The sequence below is a fragment of the Entelurus aequoreus genome, linkage group LG06 (genome assembly GCF_033978785.1).
Source record: "Entelurus aequoreus isolate RoL-2023_Sb linkage group LG06, RoL_Eaeq_v1.1, whole genome shotgun sequence".
Lineage (NCBI taxonomy): Eukaryota > Metazoa > Chordata > Actinopteri > Syngnathiformes > Syngnathidae > Entelurus > Entelurus aequoreus.
In genome coordinates, this window is record NC_084736.1 from 14,247,679 (window position 1) to 14,269,713 (window position 22,035).

At 37.5% G+C, this 22,035-nt stretch overlaps 1 protein-coding gene across 1 annotated transcript in view; it reads left to right on the plus strand.

Annotated features, from left to right (window-relative positions):
- Positions 1–307: 307 nt before the first annotated feature.
- plekhh3 (pleckstrin homology, MyTH4 and FERM domain containing H3) overlaps positions 308–22,035 on the plus strand; it is a 131,202-nt gene continuing 109,474 nt past the window's right edge. Inside the window, exons 1-2 of the mRNA XM_062050029.1 lie at positions 308–322; positions 9,080–9,201. The gene's annotated coding sequence lies outside the window, so the exon portion shown is untranslated. The remainder of the gene's footprint in view (positions 323–9,079; positions 9,202–22,035) is intronic.

Consider the following 22,035-nt stretch of genomic DNA (forward strand, 5'->3'; position numbering starts at 1 on the left):
TCCACAAGGTTGCGGAGTGTGTTTATAGGAATTTTCCACCATTCTTCCAAAAGCGCATTGGTGAGGTCACACACTGATGTTGGTCGAGAAGGCCTGGCTCTCAGTCTCTGTTCTAATTCATCCCAAAGGTGTTCTATCGGGCTCAGGTCAGGACTCTGTGCAGGCCAGTCAAGTTCATCCACACCAGACTCTGCCATCCATGTCTTTATGGACCTTGCTTTGTGCACTGGTGCACAGTCATGTTGGAAGAGGAAGGGGCCCGCTCCAAACTGTTCCCACAAGGTTGGGAGCATCACATGGACAAAGATAAGACCTTCTGACTGTAAGTCACGCCTCTTTTAGCTGCACGCCGCCGGTGAGCCTAAGCTAGTAGGGGCAAAGTGCCAGGGTATTTCATTGTTGTAGACGGCACGGAAACAAAGACAACAAGGCAAGACGTGTTCCTCTTTGGAATTCAGGCGCATCTGCGCATGCGCATGACTTCAAGGAACGCTCAAATGTAATTGCGCATGGAAGGAAGCTTTCTTGTGAGTACAGTCGTTACATGAAATAACTAGAGATGTCCGATAATGGCTTTTTTGCCGATATCCGATATTGTCCAACTCTTAATTACTGATACCGACATATACAGTCGTGGAATTAACACATTATTATGCCTAATTTTGTTGGGATGCCCCGCTGGATGCATTAAACAATGTAACAAGGTTTTCCAAAATAAATCAACTCAAGTTACTTGCAGCTTGGAGTGTAGGATATGCTCTAGAGCATGAGGAGGTTGAGGTGGGCGGGGTTTGGGGGGAGGGGGGGTTAGGGGGTACCGGGGGATGTATATTGTAGCGTCCCGGAAGAGTTAGTGCTGCAAGGGGTTCTGGGTATTTGTTCTGTTGTGTTTATGTTGTGTTACGGTGCGGATGTTCTCCCGAAATGTGTTTGTCATTCTTGTTTGGTGTGGGTTCACAGTGTGGCGCATATTTGTAACGGTGTTAAAGTTGTTTATACGGCAACCCTCAGTGTGACCTGTATGGCTGTTGACCAAGTATGCCTTGTGTGTGTGAAAAGCCGTAGATATTATGTGATTGGGCCGGCACGCTAAGGCAGTGCCTCTAAGGCAGGGGTCACCAACGCGGTGCCCGCGGGCACCAGGTAGCCCGTAAGGACCAGATGAGTAGCCCGCCGGCCTGTTCTAAAAATAGCTCAAATAGCAGCACTTACCAGTGAGCTGCCTCTATTTTTTATATTGTATTTATTTACTAGCAAGCTGGTCTCACTCTGCCCGACATTTTTAATTCTAAGAGAGACAAAACTCAAATAGAATTTGAAAATCCAAGAAAATATTTTAAAGACTTGGTCTTCACTTGTTCAAATAAATTCATTAATTTTTTTTACTTTGCTTCTTATAACTTTCAGAAAGACAATTTTAGAGAAAAAATACAACCTTAAAAATGATTTTAGGATTTTTAAACACATATACCTTTTTACCTTTTAAATTCCTTCCTCTTCTTTCCTGACAATTCAAATCAATGTTCAAGTAATTCTTTTTTTTTATTGTAAAGAATAATAAATACATTTTAATTTAGTTCTTCATTTTAGCTTCTGTTTTTTCGACGAATAATTTTTGTGAAATATTTCTTCAAACTTATTATGATTAAAATTCAAAAAAATTATTCTGGCAAATCTAGAAAATCTGTAGAATCAAATGTAAATCTTATTTCGAAGTCTTTTGAATTTATTTTAAAATTTTTGTTCTGGAAAATCTAGAAAAAATAATGATTTGTCTTTGTTAGAAATATAGCTTGGTCCAATTTGTTATATATTCTAACAAAGTGTTAATAATAACATAAAGTTAAAGGTAAATTGAGCAAATTGGCTATTTCTGGCAATTTATTTAAGTGTGTATCAAACTGGTAGCCCTTCGCATTAATCACTACCCAAGAAGTAGCTCTTGCTTTCAAAAAGGTTGGTGACCCCTGCTCTAAGGTTTGTTGGCGCTCTGTACTTCTCCCTACATCCGTGTACCACTCCGTACAGCGGCGTTTTAAAAAGTAATACATTTTACTTTTTGAAACCGATACCGATAATTTCCGATATTACATTTTAAAGCATTTATCGGCCGATAATATCGGACATCTCCAGAAATAACCCTACATTCATTTATCATACATGTGTCACACTACAATCTAAACAATCCAGTGTACGGTTTATTGAAATTATGGATTTTTGTAAAATCAAGTGCTGCAAGGCATGCTGGGAGCACTTTTGGCTTTCCCAGCAAAAAAACTAATAAATGATACATTATATATCGTTTTTAATGCGAAACATGTATATTAAATGGGGAAATACTACAAATAATTTAGTGTAACGATTGTACTCAGGTGGACTCTTCCTTCAATGCGCAATTAGTTTTCCACATTCCTTGGATTAGTATGCATGTGCAGATGCACTGCGACACAGGGAATAATCTTTCATACAGTATTTTTTTTAAAATAAAAATGTTTATCAGTAGCACATTTTTTACACTGTCAGTAATGTAAACAGCATGAAAATGAACTGACAAATCAACAAGTTATGATTTATTTCTATATACAATGCATTGTACTGCCTTGCCTTAAAGGAGAAAGTAAATATGTATGCATGTTCAAAATAATACATAACCATTTATCACGTTTAGTCATAAGTACGTTGTTGCATTATATTCTGTTACATTACTATGTATTTTATTATTTTATGACATATTAAGATACGTAATGTAATGTTACGCTATTTTATATCACTCAGTGTTATTATTTTATGTCACACATATGTTAGTTTAGAACAGATGTCGGCGACCCAAAATGTTGAAAGAGCCATAATGGACCAAAAAAATTTTTAAAATACAAATCTGTCTGGAGCCGCGAAAATTAAAGCCTTATAAAAGTGTTATAATGAAGGCAACACATGGTGTAAGTGTCTTTTTTAGCAGTATTAGCCTACTATCAAAGACTGAAGCAAATCTTCATTGACAAAAATATTTAAAATATTTTCATTTTTATTCGACACATTTTTGCAACATTGGAAATCATTAGTAAAATGGAGGCTTCTCACAGGATGAGATTACATTTTAACAGAAGTGTAGATAGAACATGTTAAAAGAGAAAGTAAGCAGATATTAACAGTAAATGAACAAGTAGATTAATAATTCATTTTTTACCACTTGTCCTTAATAATGTTGACAAAATAATAGAATGGAAAATGACACAATATGTTACTGCATAAGTCAGCAGACTAAATTAGGAGCCTTTGTTTGCTTACTTACTACTAAAAGACAAGTTGTCTTGTATGTTCACTATTTTATTTAAGGACAAACTTGCAATAAGAAACATATGTTTAATGTACCCTAAGATTTTTTGTTAAAATAAAGCCAATAATGCCATTTTTTTGTGGTCCCCTTTATTTAGAAAAGTACCGAAAAGTACCTGAAATATTTTGGTACTGGTACCAAAATATTGGTATCGGGACAACACTAAATACGCATTCATTATTCTGTTCTGATACTTTACATTAGTTTTGGGCGATACTAAAATTTGGGTGTCGGATCTAATACCAAGTAGTTACAAAGGCAGTATCGGCCAAATCAGTGCTGATACTGATACTTAAACTTGTCAGGTACCGAAAAGTACCGAAAAATGTTGGTACCGGTACCAAAATATTGGTATAGGGACAACATAAAATATGCATTTATTATTCCGTTTGGATACTTTTTTTTTTTCTTTTTTTTTTATATAAATTTTGATTTGTATTACTGTTTTAATTGGTTTTACCCTTTAAAATCGTTTTTAATCATATTTATTTTTATATTGTTTTTATATTGGTTTTATATGTTTTATATGGTTTTATATGTATATTTTTTGTTTTTATTCAGTCATTTGTGGAGTATATTTTTAATATTGTTTTTAACATGGCTGTGCAGCACTTTGGAAACATTCTTGTTGTTTAAATGTGCTATATAAATAAAGTGGATTGGATTGGATTTACATTAGTTGTGGGCGATACTAAAATTTGGGTGTCGTTCTAATACCAAGTAGTTAAAAAGGCAGTATCGGCCATATTATTGGCTTTACTTTTACAAAAATCTTAGATTTTTGTTAAAATAAAGCAATTTTTTGTGGTCCCCTTTATTTAGAAAAAGTATTGAAAAGTATCGACATACATTTTGGTACCGGTACTAAAATATTGCTATCGGGACAACACTACATTACACAAAGTTTGAACAGTAACATTGTCTTTGAATAGTAACACTGTGTCTGAATATACAAATATTAAAAGACTGAACTTGAATAAAAAATGTAATTAAATTAATAGCACATGAAAGTTAAATAAACATTGTACTAAAATAAATATCACGGTACATTTTTTAAAGATTGAATGAATATGTACTTAGAAGTTAAATAAAACTGTACTATACTTAAATGTTAGGTGAAATAAAATGACTACTTGATGTGCGTGTTGATTGGCTGGCAGGCTGGGAAAGGGCGAACGCAAGCATAGTTGTAACATTTGGTTCCCACGCGTGTTGAGGGATAGAAATGACGGAGTAAGACGGTTCCGTTCTGTGTCTTGTTTATTTTGGCGTCCACTACGGCCTACAGTAGTCGGATTGTAACGACTTCCATTGAAGGCTGATAAAACTTTTGATAACGGCGCCAGTCACGTCATTGCAATATTTACTTAAGTGAGTCTTTGGCGCCCCACCAGACGGAGCCCGCGTACCATCATGTGGTACACGTACCACAGTTTTAGTGCTATCCCATATCATCTCTTGTGACGTTATATTAGTCAAAGTTACACATTATTTCACCACAATGTATACATCAACTGTTATGTCACATTGAATTATGCCAAGTCATGATACAGTATATCATTGTGTTGTGCTTTCTTTTGTTACATCATTTTGTTACTTTTTGTGATATCATTGTATTTCAAGGATTTTTTTTTCAACACCTTATAATTAGAGATGTCCGATAATATCGGACTGCCGATATTATCGGCCGATAAATACTTTAAAATGTAATATCGGAAATTATCGGCATCGGTTTCAAAAAGTAAAATGATGACTTTTAAAACGCTGCGGTGTACACGGACGTAGGGAGAAGTACAGAGCGACAATAAACCTTAAAGGCACTGCCTTTGCATGCCGACCTAATCACATAATATCTGCAGCTTTTCACACACACAAGTGAATGCAATGCATACTTGGTCAACAGCCATACAGGTCACACTGAGGGTGACCGTATAAACAACTTTAACACTGTTACAAATTTGCGCCACACTATGAACCCACACCAAACAAGAATGACAAACACATTTCGGGAGAACATCCGCACTGTAACACAACATAAACACAACAGAACAAATACCCAGAACCCCTTGCAGCACTAACTCTTCCGGGACGCTACAATATACACCCCCCAGCTCAAATATCAAAATTTATGTAAGTGATAAAGATTTTTTTTCTCAAGATGTTGTATAGTGTAGTGCAGAGGTGTGAAAGTCGTTTTCACTGAGGGCCACATCGCAGTTATGTTTGGCCCCAGAGGGCCGCTTATAACATAACATTTTAAATGCATTTTATTAGTAGATTTTTTTTTAAACTAAAATGTAAAAAAAATATGGTAAGTTGCTCTAATTTCACCTTAAAATGTAGTGTATATTACTGTAAATGGAAAAACAGTACGGCTGTTTTCATGGTAAAAAAAAAAAAAGGCAGCTCAGTTTCCAGAATTTTACTGTAAAATTTACATTTGTTTTTTTTTACTGTAAATAAACAAAACTGCAATTTTACAGCAATGTTTTTGCACCTGAGCTGCCAGTTTTTTATTGTTTTTTTTTTGTTTGTTTTTTTACCGCAAATCAACAACTGTATATTTTTCAGTGGAAATGCCAAAACGGCACCGCAGTTTATTACAGTTAAAAAAAAAGTACTGATTTTTTTCATTTACTGAAAAATGCTGTAAAAAATCACAGTCAATTTCACAATTTGACCATGAAATCTATTGCTACTTTTACATTGCACAATTTCATGGATAACTTGCTTTGAAATCATTATTACTGGTATTTATTTATATTTAAAAAATGGTTTGAATGTTTGATAATATATTTTTGCATAATTAGACAAAATTTAAAGTGAACATAATTTGCGATTACATGGAGTACATACATTTTTTGTATCTCCCAAAATAGCAATAAAGAATACATTTAGTAAGAAAAGTTACAGTACTTTATTGATGCATATTATTTCCAAGCTTTCAAGGGGCCATATAAAATGAAGTGGCGGGCCAGAGCTGGCCCCCTGGGCCTTGAGTTTGACACAATAGTGCAGGGGTGTCAAACTCATTTTAGATCGGGGGCCACATGGAGAAAAATCTACTCCCAAGTGGGACGGACTGGTCAAATCACGGCACGATAACTTAAAAATAAAGACAACTTCAGATTGTTTTGTTTTTGTTTAAAAATAGAACAAGCACATTCTGAAATTGTCCAAATCGTAATGTTTTAATTTTTTTTTGCGGTTATTAGTATATATCATTCATTTGTCGTTATTTATATTTTCTGAATAAATTATGTGATAATGTTCATCAGTCAACTCATTGGTGTTCATTTTCGGCAGGCCGATATTATCGGACATCTCTAGTAAAAAACAATGTTTGACACCCCGGCTGTAGTGTGTAGTGCAGGGGTCACCAACGCGGTGCCCGCGGGCACCAGGTAGCCCGTAAGGACCAGGGGCCGTACTTATCAAGCTTCTTAGAGTGCCATTTTACACTTAAGTCCTGAGAATTTGCGAAATTTAGTCCTACTCTCAAACTTAAGAATAAAAGCTTTTTATCAACGTTCTTAAGTCTAAGAATCACTCCTACTCTCCACGATATTTAAGAGACCTTCAGAGGTGTCTTAAGTGGTTAGGAGTTGCCAGCAGGGGATGGCACTGAGGCGAGAGAGACGTGTGCGAGCGTTCAGGGAACGGAACAATGTTTTGTTTTTTTTGATGACGAGCAGCTGATCAAACGGTATCGTTTAGACAGAGCGGATATTATTTTTGTCACAGATTTAATACTTTTCGATTCCTTGTTGATTTCTGCATGTGGCTGCAGTGGGCTAGTATATATAGAGCCACCCACACCAGTTTCAAATTAGTTGCCTAATTAATGAATTGGAAAGAAAATGTTATGACAGTAGCGTATGTGTGTGGCCGTGAGGTGAGTGACGTCAGTGAGTGTGTGGGCGATAGAAGAGAGGGAGCGGTAGCGTGAGTGCCGGCGGGGACTAGTTTGTTTTGTATTATTTTGTAGTTTATTGTCAAAATATACACTCCCATTGTCCACTTAAATATTTCCAAGATATTTCTTTATTCTTGGACAACGGATTCCCTTCCGTGATTGGTCATTTCTATGGACACAGAAATGACGTCACCTAAAATTCCGTTTACGGCACATAGTAATGTCGTAATTCAGCTCTGAGTGTGACACTTAAGATTCGGTCCTACACTTCGCTGAAAGTGTGAGTAAGACGCTTGATAACTAACTTTTAAGTGCAGCTTTCAGTGAAGAATTTATTTACTCTTAAGTCAACTCTTAGCAGACTTCTTAGGAGTAATTCTAAGAAGCTTGATAAGTACGGCCCCAGATGAGTAGCCCGCTGGCCTGTTCTGAAAATAGCTCAAATAGCAGCACTTACCAGTGAGCTGCCTCTATTTTTTAAATTGTATTTATTTACTAGCAAGCTGGTCTCGCTTTGCTCGACATTTTTAATTCTAAGAGAGACAAAACTCAAATAGAATTTGAAAATCCAAGAAAATATTTTAAAGACTTGGTCTTCACTAACTGACAAAGAAACAGATAACAGATTTGGTGTCCAGTTCAAAGTGTGACATGATTTATTTAAAAATTTGAGAGTTGACTTTTGTATTTTACATGAGTTATTTGTACAAACATGGTGCAAAGTAATTCATGATTTGTTAAAAAATGTTAGTGGCTAGCTAGTTAAAATGGGATATTGTGATTTCACAAGACTGTCTTAGAAGTGATCATTTGAAAATGTTCAATTTGAAAAATGTGCACTTAGAGAAAATGTAAAAATAAAGTGTTGCATATTGATATTTATCTGTTTCTATATATATTTATTGTGAGAAATCATTAAGATGATCAGTGTTTCCACAAAGATAAATATCATAATTATTAATAATAACATAGAGTTAAAGGTAAATTGAGCAAATTCGGCTATTTCTGGCAATTTATTTAAGTGTGTATCAAACTGGTAGCCCTTCGCATTAATCAGTACCCAAAAAGTAGCTCTTGGTTTCAAAAAGGTTGGTGACCCCTGGTGTAGTGTAAACGTGTGCCCTTTTTTTAATTACATTGTTTTAATTCAACATCAAAACCTGACTTTTTTTTTAAATAATACTCACCTGTGACGGATTTTAAAAAGCAAAAAATGTCAACGGATCATATACATTCCACGACCGTGATGTGAAGGCTCGGCTCGGCGTCGTCACCTCAACACACGTGATGTGTGGAATGGGCGTGTCTTTCTTTTTTTTTTTGGATGACGCCGAGGGGGAGTGTTCGCTCCCAGCCAATGGGATGTGAGATGCGAGGCATATGGGCGTGGCTACTGGCCTGACTTTAGTTGGCTTTCAGCTGCGGCGCGTTTCACTGCAACTCGGACGTTCTACGCATGTCAGAGATCACTTAGTCCACTCGAATGAACGCATTAAAAAGTCACTTTTTTTTGGTTTCTGGATTAGTTTGATACATTTTGGGGTTGTTTTTTTGGAATTGCCTTTGAATACTTTTTTTTTTTTTTTTTCCCCTCTCCGGACCAGGGCTTTGTTGCGTGTTTCCCGGGGGGAGAGTCGCATGCTTCCCCTGCCTTCTCTTCGTCGGGTCTCTATGGAGAGTTTGCCCCGGAGGCGAGCACGCTGCCCCCGCACAGCGCCCTGCAGGCTGCCCGGCTACTCGCACTGAACGCCCCCCGCCCCTTACCCCTCCGACCTGGACACGACGAGGCGACGCACTTTAAAACCTCATTTGAATGCCTTTGCAAGGTGTCTGCTGGTTGCTGTGCTGCCGCCAAGGCTTCAGTCTGCTGGGGAGGGACTATGGGGAGAAAGAGGAGGAAGAGTCGTTCGAATTGCGCCACAAAGACGACCTGACTCCCAACGGACAGGTAAGAAGTGTCCACCTGCAGCCACTCCCATTTACACCATGCACTTGTACTGGAAAACCCTTCAAAGTGGGTTTAAACCAAACTTGTGGGGTCCATTTTTTGGTAGTTTTCAACTTCAAAACCAATTCAACATACAACCTTGGTTTTGATTGATTGATTGAAACTTTTATTAGTAGATTGCACAGTACAGTACATATTCCGTACAATTGACCACTAAATGGTAACACCCGAATAAGTTTTTCAACCTGTTTAAGTCGGGGTCACTTAAACCAAAGGTGAGTGCCCCTAAGAAAAGGCATTGAAGTAGGGCTGCAACTAACGACTAATTTGATAATCGATTAATCTGTCGATTATTACTTTGATTAATCGATTAATAATCGGATAGAAGAGACAAACTACATTTCTATCCTTTCCAGTATTTTATTGGGGGGAAAAACAGCATACTGGCACCATACTTATTTTGATTATTGTTTCTCAGCTGTTTGTAAATATTGCAGTTTATAAATAAAGGTTTATAAAAATAAAATAAAAAGTAGCCTCTGCGCATAGCATAGATCCAACGAATCGATGACTAAATTAATCGCCAACTATTTTTATAATCGATTTTAGGGCTGCAACAACTATTGATTATAAAAATAGTTGGCGATTAATTTAGTCATCGATTCGTTGGATCTATGCTATGCGCAGAGGCAATTTTTTATTTGTATTTATTATTTTTATTTTATTTATTTTTTTATAAACCTTTATTTATAAACTGCAACATGTACAAACAGCTGAGAAACAATAATCAAAATAAGTATGGTGCCAGTATGCTGGGTTTTTTTTTTCAAAAAAAATACTAGAAAGGATAGAGATGTAGTTTGTCTCTTTTATCCGATTATTAATCGATTAACCGAAGTAATAATCGACAGGTTAATCGATTGTCAAATTAATCGTTAGTTGCGGCACTAAACGATTTAATCGATTAGTTGTTGCAGCCCTACATTGAAGCTTAGGGATTGATTGATTGATTGAGACTTTTATTAGTAGGTTGCACAGTGAAGTACATATTCCGTACAATTGACCACTAAATGGTAACACCCGAATAAGTTTTTCAACCTGTTTAAGTCGGGGTACACGTTAATCAATTCATGATCACTTAAACCAAAGGTGAGTGCCCCTAAGAAAAGGCATTGAAGTAGGGCTGCAACGAACGACTAATTTGATCATCGATTAATCTGTCGATTATTACTTCAATTAATCGATTAATAATCGGATAAAAGAGACAAACTACATTTCTATCCTTTCCAGTATTTTATTGGGGAAAAAAACAGCATACTGGCACCATACTTATTTTAAATAAATGATAAATGGGTTATACTTGTATAGCGCTTTTCTACCTTCAAGGTACTCAAAGTGCTTTGACAGTATTTCCACATTCACACACACATTCACACACTGATGGCGGGAGCTGCCATGCAAGGCGCTAACCAGCAGCCATCAGGAGCAAGGGTGAAGTGTCTTGCCCAAGGACACAACGGACGTGACTAGGATGGTAGAAGGTGGGGATTGAACCCCAGTAACCAGCAACCCTCCGATTGCTGGCACGGCCACTCTACCAACTTATTGTTTCTCAGCTGTTTGTAAATATTGCAGTTTATAAATAAAGGTTTATAAAAAAATTAAAAAAAGTAGCCTCTGCGCATAGCATAGATCCAAATGACTAAATTAATCGCCAACTATTTTTATAATCGATTTTAGGGCTGCAACAACTAATCGATTAAAATGGATTATAAAAATAGTTGGCGATTAATTTAGTCATCGATTCGTTGGATCTATGCTGTGCGCATGCGCATAGGCAATTTTTTATTTGTATTTATTATTTTTATTTTATTTATTTTTTTATAATCCTTTATTTATAAACTGCAACATGTACAAACAGCTGAGAAACAATAATCAAAATAAGTATGGTGCCAGTATGCTGGGTTTTGTTTTTTTCAAAAAAAATACTAGAAAGGATAGAGATGTAGTTTGTCTCTTTTATCCGATTATTAATCGATTAACCGAAGTAATAATCGACCGGTTAATCGATTATCAAATTAATCGTTAGTTGCAGCACTAAACGATTTAATCGATTAGTTGTTGCAGCCCTACATTGAAGCTTAGGGATTGATTGATTGATTGAGACTTTTATTAGTAGATTGCACAGTGAAGTACATATTCCGTACAATTGACCACTAAATGGTAACACCCGAATAAGTTTTTCAACTTGTTTAAGTCGGGGTCCACTTAAATTGATTCATGATACAGATATATACTATCATATATACTATCGTCATAATACAGTCATCACACAAGATAATCACAATGAATTATTTACATTATTTACAATCAGGGGTGTGGAGGGGGGGGTGGGAAAGGCTATGCAGAACAAAAGTAAAACTTGAACTGGCTACAAAGTAAACAAAAACAGAATGCTGGACGACAGCAAAGACTTACTGTGGAGCAAAGACGGCGTCCACAAAGTACATGACATGACAATCAACAATGTCCACACAAAGAAGGATAAAAACAATTAAAATATTCTTGATTGTTAAAACAAAGTAGATGCGGGAAATATCGCTCAAAGGAAGACATGAAAATACCTAAAAAAGAGAAAAAGCCACCAAAAGTCAAGGTCAAAAGTTGACATACACTTGTAAAGAACATAATGTCATGGCTGTCTTGAGTTTCCAATAATTTCTACAACTCTCTTTTTTTTTGTGATAGAGTGATTGGAGCACATACTTGTTGGTCACAAAAAACATTCTTGAAGTTTGGTTCTTTTATGAATTTATTATGGGTCTACTGAAAATGTGAGCAAATCTGCTGGGTCAAAAGTATACATACAGCAATGTTAATATTTGCTTACATGTCCCTTGGCAAGTTTCACTGCAATAAGGCGCTTTTGGTAGCCACCCACAAGCTTCTGGTTGAATTTTTGACCACTCCTCTTGACAAAATTGGTGCAGTTCAGCTAAATTTGTTGGTTTTCTGACATGGACTTGTTTCTTCAGCATTGTCCACACGTTTAAGTCAGGACTTTGGGAAGGCCATTCTAAAACCTTCATTCTAGCCTGATTTAGCCATTCCTTTACCACTTTTGATGTGTGTTTGCGGTCATTGTCCTGTTTTTTTGATTGATTGAGACTTTTATTAGTAGATTGCACAGTATTCCGTATATTATGTATGTACAGTATTTACGGAATATGTATACTGTACATATTCCGTACAATTGACCACTAAATGGTAACACCCAAATACATTTTTCAACTTGTTTTAGTCGGGGTCCACGTTAATCAATTCATGGTCACTTAAACGAAAGGTGAGTGCCCCTAAGAAAAGGCATTGAAGCTTAGGGAAGACTATGCAGAACAAAACTAAAACTGAACTGGCTACAAAGTCAACAAAAACAGAATGCTGGACGACAGCAAAGACTTACTGTAGAGCAAAGACGGCGTCCACAAAGGATAAAAGAAGGATAAAAACAACTGAAATATTCTTGATTGCTAAAACAAAGTAGATGCGGGAAATATCGCTCAAAGGAAGACATGAAACTGCTACAGGAAAATACCAAAAAAAGAGAAAAAGCCACCAAAAGTCAAGGTCAAAAGTTTACATACACTTGTAAAGAACATAATGTCATGGCTGTCTTGAGTTTCCAATCATTTCTACAACTCTTATTTTTTTGTGATTGGAGCACATACTTGTTGGTCACAAAAAAACGTTCATGAAGTTTGGTTCTTTTATGAATTTATTATGGGTCTACTGAAAATGTGAGCAAATCTGCTGGGTCAAAAGTATACATACAGCAATGTTAATATTTGCTTACATGTCCCTTGGCAAGTTTCACTGCAATAAGGCGCTTTTGGTAGCCATCCACAAGCTTCTGCTTGAATTTTTGACCACTCCTCTTGACAAAATTGGTGCAGTTCAGCTAAATGTGTTGGTTTTCTGACATGGACTTTTTTCTTCAGCATTGTCCACACGTTTGAGTCAGGACTTTGGGAAGGCCATTCTAAAACCTTCATTCTAGCCTAATTTAGCCATTCCTTTACCACTTTTGACCTGTGTTTGGGGTAGAGATGTCCGATAATGGCTTTTTTGCCGATATTCTGATATTGTCCAACTCTTAATTACCGATTCCAATGTCAACCGATACCGATATATATAGTCGTGGAATTAACACATTATTATGCCTAATTTTGTTGTGATGCCCCGCTGGATGCATTAAACAATGTAACAAGGTTTTCCAAAATACATCAAGTCAAGTTATGGAAAAAAAATGCCAACATGGCACTGCCATATTTATTATTGAAGTCACAAAGTGCATTATTTTTTTTAACATGCCTCAAAACAGCAGCTTGGAATTTGGGACATGCTCTCCCTGAGAGAGTATGAGGAGGTTGAGGTGTGGGAGGGTAGGGGGTAGGGGGGGGGGTGTATATTGTAGCGTCCCGGAAGAGTTAGTGCTGCAAGGGGTTCTGGGTATTTGTTCTGTTGTGTTTATGTTGTGTTACGGTGCGGATGTTCTCCCGAAATGTGTTTGTCATTGGTGTGGGTTCACAGTGTGGCGCATATTTGTAACAGTGTTAAAGTTGTTTATACGGCCACCCTCGGTGTGACCTGCATGGCTGTTGATCAAGTATGCGTTGCATTCACTTGTGTGTGTGAAAAGCCGTAGATATTATGTGATTGGGCCGGCACGCAAAGGCAGTGCCAAAATACGACGGATGTGTATATCTTTTAAAATTAGCTGAAAAAGCTACCATCCATCCATTTTCTACCGCTTGTCCCTTTCGGGGTTGCGGGGGTGCCGGCAAGCATATTAACATTAACATGCTAACAGGTATCATTGAGGTGTATACTTACAAAATTAGCAAAAAAAGCTAGCATGCCCATTTTAGAATGCTAACGCCAGTGCCGCGGGGCCGCTAAAAAAATTGTTACGAGCCGCACTTTGGACACCCCTGGTTTAAACTCTTTTAGTATAATTTTTGACCCACGTTATAAAGTAGCGCAGTGTGTACATGTGTTTTATGGTAATGATAGAGGATACTTGTTGTAACATGCTTCAAGTATTGCAATATACTACTCTTGAGATGTGTACCAGGAAAAATTAGTTTAAATTGTTAGCATGCTAACATTGGCTAGCATACCAACGTTGGCATGCTAATGGGATATAACTAACCAAATATTTGACGCTGAGGTGTTTACTTGTAAAATTAGCAAAATAGCTAGCATACCAATATTAGAATGCTAATGCATGTGCCGCCAGCCGGACTTTGGACACCCCTGGTTTAAACTCTTAAGTATGATTTTTACGAATGACCCACATTAGGAAGTGTTTTATGGGAATGTTGGCGAATGCTAATTCACATGCGTCAAGTACTAAAAAATTACTCTATGTTGTGTACCTGATAAAATTGTGTCAATGTTAGCGTTGATCAAGCATGAAAATATGACCTAGTTAAAAATGTAGCTTAACAAATAGCTAGAATACATACGTTAGCATGCTAAAAGGTGTTATTCGTCAATAAAATACCTGCAAAATTAGCCAAAAAACCTAACATTCTAATATTAGAATGCTGACGACTATGCGGTGGGCTGTTAAATAAGTAACTACGGGCCGCAAATGGCCCCCGAGCCGGACTTTGGACACCCCTGGTTTAAACTCTTAAGTATGATTTTTACGAATGACCCACATTAATAAGTGTTTTATGGGAATGATGGCGAATGCTAACTCACATGCGTCAAGTACTTAAAAATGACTCTATGGTGTGTACCTGAAAAAATTGTGTCAATGTTAGCCTTGATCAAGCATCAAAATATGACCGAGTTAAAAATGTAGCTTAACAAATAGCATGCTAACGTAAGTATTCTAGCTAACAGGTGTCATTCGTCAATAAAATACCTGCAAAATTAGCCAAAAAATGCTAATATTAGAATGCTGACGACTATGCGGCGGGCTGTTAAAAAAGTAACTACGGGCCGCAAACGGCCCCCGAGCCGGACTTTGGACACCCCTGGTTTAATCTCTTAAGTATGATTTTTACGAATGAGTCACATTAAGAAGTGTTTAATGGGAATGATGGCGAATGCTAACTCACATGCGTCAAGTACTAAAAAATGACTCTATGGTGTGTACCTGAAAAAATTGTGTCAATGTTAGCGTTGATCAAGTATCAAAATATGACAGAGTCAAAAATGTAGCTTAACAAATAGCTATAATACTTACGTTAGCATGCTAACAGGTGTCATTCGTCAATAAAATACCTGCAAAATTAGCCAAAAAAATGCTAATATTAGAATGCTGACGACTATGCGGCGGGCTGTTAAAAAAAGTAACTACGGGCCGCAAATGGCCCCCGAGCCGGACTTTGGACACCCCTGGTTTAAACTCTTAAGTATGATTTTTACGAATGACCCACATTAAGAAGTGTTTTATGGGAATGATGGCGAATGCTAACTCACATGCATCAAGTACTAAAAAATGACTATGTTGTGTACCTGAAAAAATTGTGTCAATGTTAGCGTCGATCAAGCATGAAAATATGACCGAGTTAAAAATGTAGCTTAACAAATAGCATGCTAACGTAAGTATTCTAGCTAACAAGTGTCATTCGTCAATAAAATACCTAAATGTAGCTTAACAAATAGCTAGAATACTTACGTTAGCATGCTAACAGGAGTCATTCGTCAATAAAATACCTGCAAAATTAGCAAAAAAAAGCTAGCATGCTAATATTAGAATGCTGACGACTATGCGGCGGGCTGTTAAAAAAGTAACTCCGGGCCGCAAATGGCCCCCGAGCCGGACTTTGGACACCCCTGGTTTAAACTCTTAAGTATGATTTTTGCGAATGACCCACATTAAGAAATGTTTTATGGGAATGATGGCGAATGCTAACTCACATGCGTCAAGTTCTAAAAAATGACTCTATGGTGTGAACCTGGAAAAATTGTATCAATGTTAGCGTTGAGCAAGTATCAAAATATGGCCGAGTTAAAAATGTAGCTTAACAAATAGCTAGAATACATACGTTAGCATGCTAAAAGGTGTCATTCGTCAATAAAATACCTGCAAAATTAGCCAAAAAACCTAACATTCTAATATTAGAATGCTGACGACTATGCGGTGGGCTGTTAAATAAGTAACTACGGGCCGCAAATGGCCCCCGAGCCGGACTTTGGACACCCCTGGTTTAAACTCTTAAGTATGATTTTTACAAATGAGTCACATTAAGAAGTGTTTAATGGGAATGATGGCGAATGCTAACTCACATGCGTCAAGTACTAAAAAATTACTCTATGGTGTGTACCTGAAAAATTGTCAATGTTAGCGTTGATCAAGTATCAAAATATGACAGAGTCAAAAATTTAGCTTAACAAATAGCTATAATACTTACGTTAGCATGCTAACAGGTGTCATTCGTCAATAAAATACCTGCAAAATTAGCCAAAAAATGCTAATATTAGAATGCTGACGACTATGCGGCGGGCTGTTAAAAAGTAACTCCGGGCCGCAAATGGCCCCCGAGCCGGACTTTGGACACCCCTGGTTTAAACTCTTAAGTATGATTTTTGCGAATGACCCACATTAAGAAGTGTTTTATGGGAATGATAACGAATGCTAACTCACATGCGTCAAGTACTTAAAAATGACTATGCTGTGTACCTGGAAAAATTGTGTCAATGTTAGCGTTAAGCAAGTATCAAAATATGACCAAGTTAAAAATGTAGCTTAACAAATAGCTAGAATACTTACGTTAGCATGCTAACAGGTTGTCATTCGTCAATAAAATAACTGCAAAATTAGCACAAAAAAAAAAGCTAGCATTCTATTATTAGAATCCTGACGACTATGCGGCGGGCTGTTAAAAAAGTAACTCGGGGCCGCAAAATGGCCCCCGAGCCGGACTTTGGACACCCCTGGTTTAAACTCTTAAGTATGATTTTTACGAATGAACCACATTAAGAAGTGTTTTATGGGAATGATGGCGAATGCTAACTCACATGCATCAAGTACTAAAAAATGACTATGTTGTGTACCTGAAAAAATTGTGTCAATGTTAGCGTCGATCAAGCATGAAAATATGACCGAGTTAAAAATGTAGCTTAACAAATAGCATGCTAACGTAAGTATTCTAGCTAACAGGTGTCATTCGTCAATAAAATACCTGCAAAATTAGCCAAAAAATGCTAATATTAGAATGCTGACGACTATGCGGCGGGCTGTTAAAAAAAGTAACTACGGGCCGCAAACGGCCCCCGAGCCGGACTTTGGACACCCCTGGTTTAATGTCTTAAGTATGATATTTACGAATGAGTCACATTAAGAAGTGTTTAATGGGAAGGATGGCGAATGCTAACTCACATGCGTCAAGTACTAAAAAATGACTCTATGGTGTGTACCTGAAAAAATTGTGTCAATGTTAGCGTTGATCAAGTATCAAAATATGACAGTCAAAAATTTAGCTTAACAAATAGCTATAATACTTACGTTAGCATGCTAACAGGTGTCATTCGTCAATAAAATACCTGCAAAATTAGCCAAAAAAATGCTAATATTAGAATGCTGACGACTATGCGGCGGGCTGTTAAAAAAAATAACTACGGGCCGCAAACGGCCCCCGAGCCGGACTTTGGACACCCCTGGTTTAAACTCTTAAGTATGATTTTTGAGAATGACCCACTTTAAGAAGTGTTTTATGGGAATGATAACGAATGCTAACTCACATGCGTCAAGTACTTAAAAATGACTCTATGGTGTGTACCTGGAAAAATTGTGTCAATGTTAGCGTTAAGCAAGTATCAAAATATGACCAAGTTAAAAATGTAGCTTAACAAATAGCTAGAATACTTACGTTAGCATGCTAACAGGTTGTCATTCGTCAATAAAATAACTGCAAAATTAGCCAAAAAAATGCTAATATTAGAATGCTGACGACTATGCGGCGGGCTGTTAAAAAAAAGTAACTACGGGCCGCAAATGGCCCCCGAGCCGTGTATGTTGTGTACCTGAAAAAATTGTGTCAATGTTAGCGTCGATCAAGCATGAAAATATGACCGAGTTAAAAATGTAGCTTAACAAATAGCATGCTAACGTAAGTATTCTAGCTAACAGGTGTCATTCGTCAATAAAATACCTAAATGTAGCTTAACAAATAGCTAGAATACTTACGTTAGCATGCTAACAGGAGTCATTCGTCAATAAAATACCTGCAAAATTAGCAAAAAAAAGCTGGCATGCTAATATTAGAATGCTGACGACTATGCGGCGGGCTGTTAAAAAAGTAACTCCGGGCCGCAAATGGCCCCCGAGCCGGACTTTGGACACCCCTGGTTTAAACTCTTAAGTATGATTTTTGCGAATGACCCACATTAAGAAATGTTTTATGGGAATGATAACGGATGCTAACTCACATGCGTCAAGTACTAAAAAAATGACTCTATGCTGTGTACCTGAAAAAATGGTGTCAATGTTAGCGTTGATCAAGCATGAAATATGACCGAGTTAAAAATGTAGCTTAACAAATAGCTAGAATACTACGTTAGCATGCTAACAGGTGTCATTCGTCAATAAAATATCTGCAAAATTGGCAAAAAAAGCTAGCATGCTAATATTAGAATGCTGACGACTATGAGGCGGCTGTTAAAAAAGTAACTCCGGGCCACAAACGGCCCCCGAGCCGGACTTTGGACACCCCTGGTTTAACCCCTTAAGAGTGATTTTTGAGCGTGGATTGACCCACATAATGAAGTCGTGCAGTGTTCACATGTGTCTTACGGGAAGGACGGAGGATGCTAACTCGTGCAGCTGCTGAGGAGCATTGTGCAATCACACACTGATGCAAGCTCCAGTGTGTTGAAGGGCTCCTGTGTGGCCTCAAGTAAGACTGCGGCCTTGTCTCCGCTGTAATGTTAGTCATGTGATCAGGCGCAGAGAGAGATCAGTATTGTCCGCCCTCCGCCCTGCCCCTCCGACCCCTCCTTGTGAGGGGCATTGTTGTTGCCCTGTGTTAAGGTGGCACTGTACGCCCACCCCACCACGCCCCCAAAACCCCTTTTTTTACTGTGCAACAACTACACTGGAACTCATGTAAACTTGATTTGCATCATTCATTAGGAGCTATTGTATCTGCATGGTGTAGACGACTACAATGTATCCTAACCGGTGTAATTTTTACAGCTCCATGTATGATAGTAGTACCTCATGGAGCCATTATTAATGAATGAATGAATGATCTTTATTGTCATTGTGCATGTACAGGTACACGTCCAACGAAATTTAGGTTGCTTCCCTAAGGTGCTTTGCTTTTTTTTTTTTAAATAAAAAAACACACAATATACAAAAACAACACAATATGCAATATGGCCTATCCTACAGGATTAATAATGGCTCCAAAAAAAGGACGTTTATATGGCTGCTGACTTTGCCAAATGAGTTAAAGGCCTACTGAAATGAATTTTTTTTATTTAAACGGGAATAGCAGATCCATTCTATGTGTCATACTTGATCATTTCGCGATATTGCCATATTTTTGCTGAAAGGATTTAGTAGAGAAAATCGACGATAAAGTTCGCAACTTTTGCTCGCTGATAAAAAAAAAAAACCTTGCCCCTACCGGAAGTAGCGTGACGTCACAAGCGGTAGAGCTGCTCACAATTCCCCGTTGTTTACATGGAGCGAGAGATATTCGGAGCGAGAAAGCGACGATTACCCCATTAATTTGAGCGAGGATGAAAGATTGTGGATGAGGAACGTTAGAGTGACGGACTAGAATGCAGTTCAAGAGATATCTTTTTTCGCTCTGACCGTAACTTAGGTACAAGCTGGCTCATTGGATTCCACACTCTCTCCTTTTTCTATTGTGGATCACGGATTTGTATTTTAAACCACCTCGGATACTATATCCTCTTGAAAATGAGAGTCGAGAAGGCGAAATGGACATTCACAGTGACTTTTATCTCCACGACAATACATCGACGAAGCTCTTTAGCATGAGCTAACGTGATAGCATCTGTCTCAAATGCAGATAGAAACAAAATAAATAAATCCCTGACTGGAAGGATAGACAGAAGATCAACAATACTACTATCAGGAGACACCAAACCAAACACTGGACATGTAAATACACGGTTAATGCTGTGCCGCCTGTCGAAGCCTGGCAATGCTGTTGCTAACGACGCTAACTTAGCAACGGGACCTCGTCCGAGCTATGATAAAAACTTTAGCGCTCCACCTACGCCAGCCAGCCCTCATCTGCTCATTGACACCTTGTGCTCACCTGCGTTCCAGCGATCGACGATGCGGTCGTCAGCCCGGAGACGTAGGAAGTCAAGGTGAGGTCGCCGGCGCTAGCGTCTGCTGTCCAACAAAGTCCTCCTTGTTGTGTTGCTACAGCCAGCCGCTAATACACCGTCCCACCTACAAACGTTCTTCTTTGCAGCCTCCATTGTTCATTAAACAAATTGCAAAAGATTCACCAACACAGATGTCCAGAATACTGTGGAATTTTGTCAAAGAAAACAGAGTGTCCAATAGGGTCCAAACACTTCCGTGGACCTCGCGACGTCACGCGCATACGTCATCCTCCAAAGGCGTTTTGAACCGGAAGTTCCCGGGAAATTTAAAATTGCACTTTATAAGTTAACCCGGCCGTATTGGCATGTGTTGCAATGTTAAGATTTCAATCATTGATATATAAACTATCAGACTGCGTGGTCGTAGTAGTGGCTTTCAGTAAGCCTTTAAGTATCTTCAAAATGACGAATAGAAAGTGCAAGGCTCCGACAAAGGAGTTTATAAAACACTGACTTCAAGGATTTTATTGACAAAGGGGGCTTTGTACCGGCTGCAAGTCTTGGATTGTGATGAGACCGGACTTTTTTGGAAAAAAGATGCCACAACGGACCCATATCATGGCAAGAAAAAGGCTCTACCGGGACACAAGCAGATGAAGGATAAATATATAGATATCTATATATACATCTATCTATCAATATATCTATCTATCTATTGATATATACATCTATATATATATTATATATATATATATATAATATATATATATATCGATAGGTAGATAGCTAGATATCTATCTATATAGATATATAGGTAGATAGCTAGATATCTATCTAGATATTTATCTATATAGACATCTATCGATATAGAGATCAATCGATCGCGGTATTGTGTTTTCAAAGTGCTTTTTTAAACTAAAATAGGGACTTTTTTTCAAGGATAGAACCAAATATTCATATTTACATAGTTTTTTATGGGGAACTCTTTTTTACTATACCAACATTTTGGTTTACAAACCATGTTCAAGAACAATTAAGTTCGTAAATCGAGGCTCCACTAGGGATTGGCACCGAATCCTATCTATTGATAGGTAGTTTTTAATGTATATTTTTCATTTAAATAAATTAGTGTTACAGTACAAACCAATATTTAATACAATAAAAGTAAGACTAAACACTATCTGTGAAGCATAAGAAACACAACGAATGCAAAATATGGCTTTTCTAACAGTGTGTCTATTTTTGTGTTGTGTGTACGAGTACTTTTTGAGCACATTTAACAATATTGTGACTATAATGACGTGCTAATTTTGGTCAAAATGACCCTGATATAAAATGTTCATCCCCAACACTAATACTCAGCCAAATTGCCTCTAGGTAATGTTGCAATTTTCAATACCAACAAAGAAATGTACTGAGAAATGTGCTTATAAAACAATATATAGCAACTCGACAGATCATTTTTAAAAGTTGCCAAAAAAAAAATTATTTTGCGATTAAGGCACACAA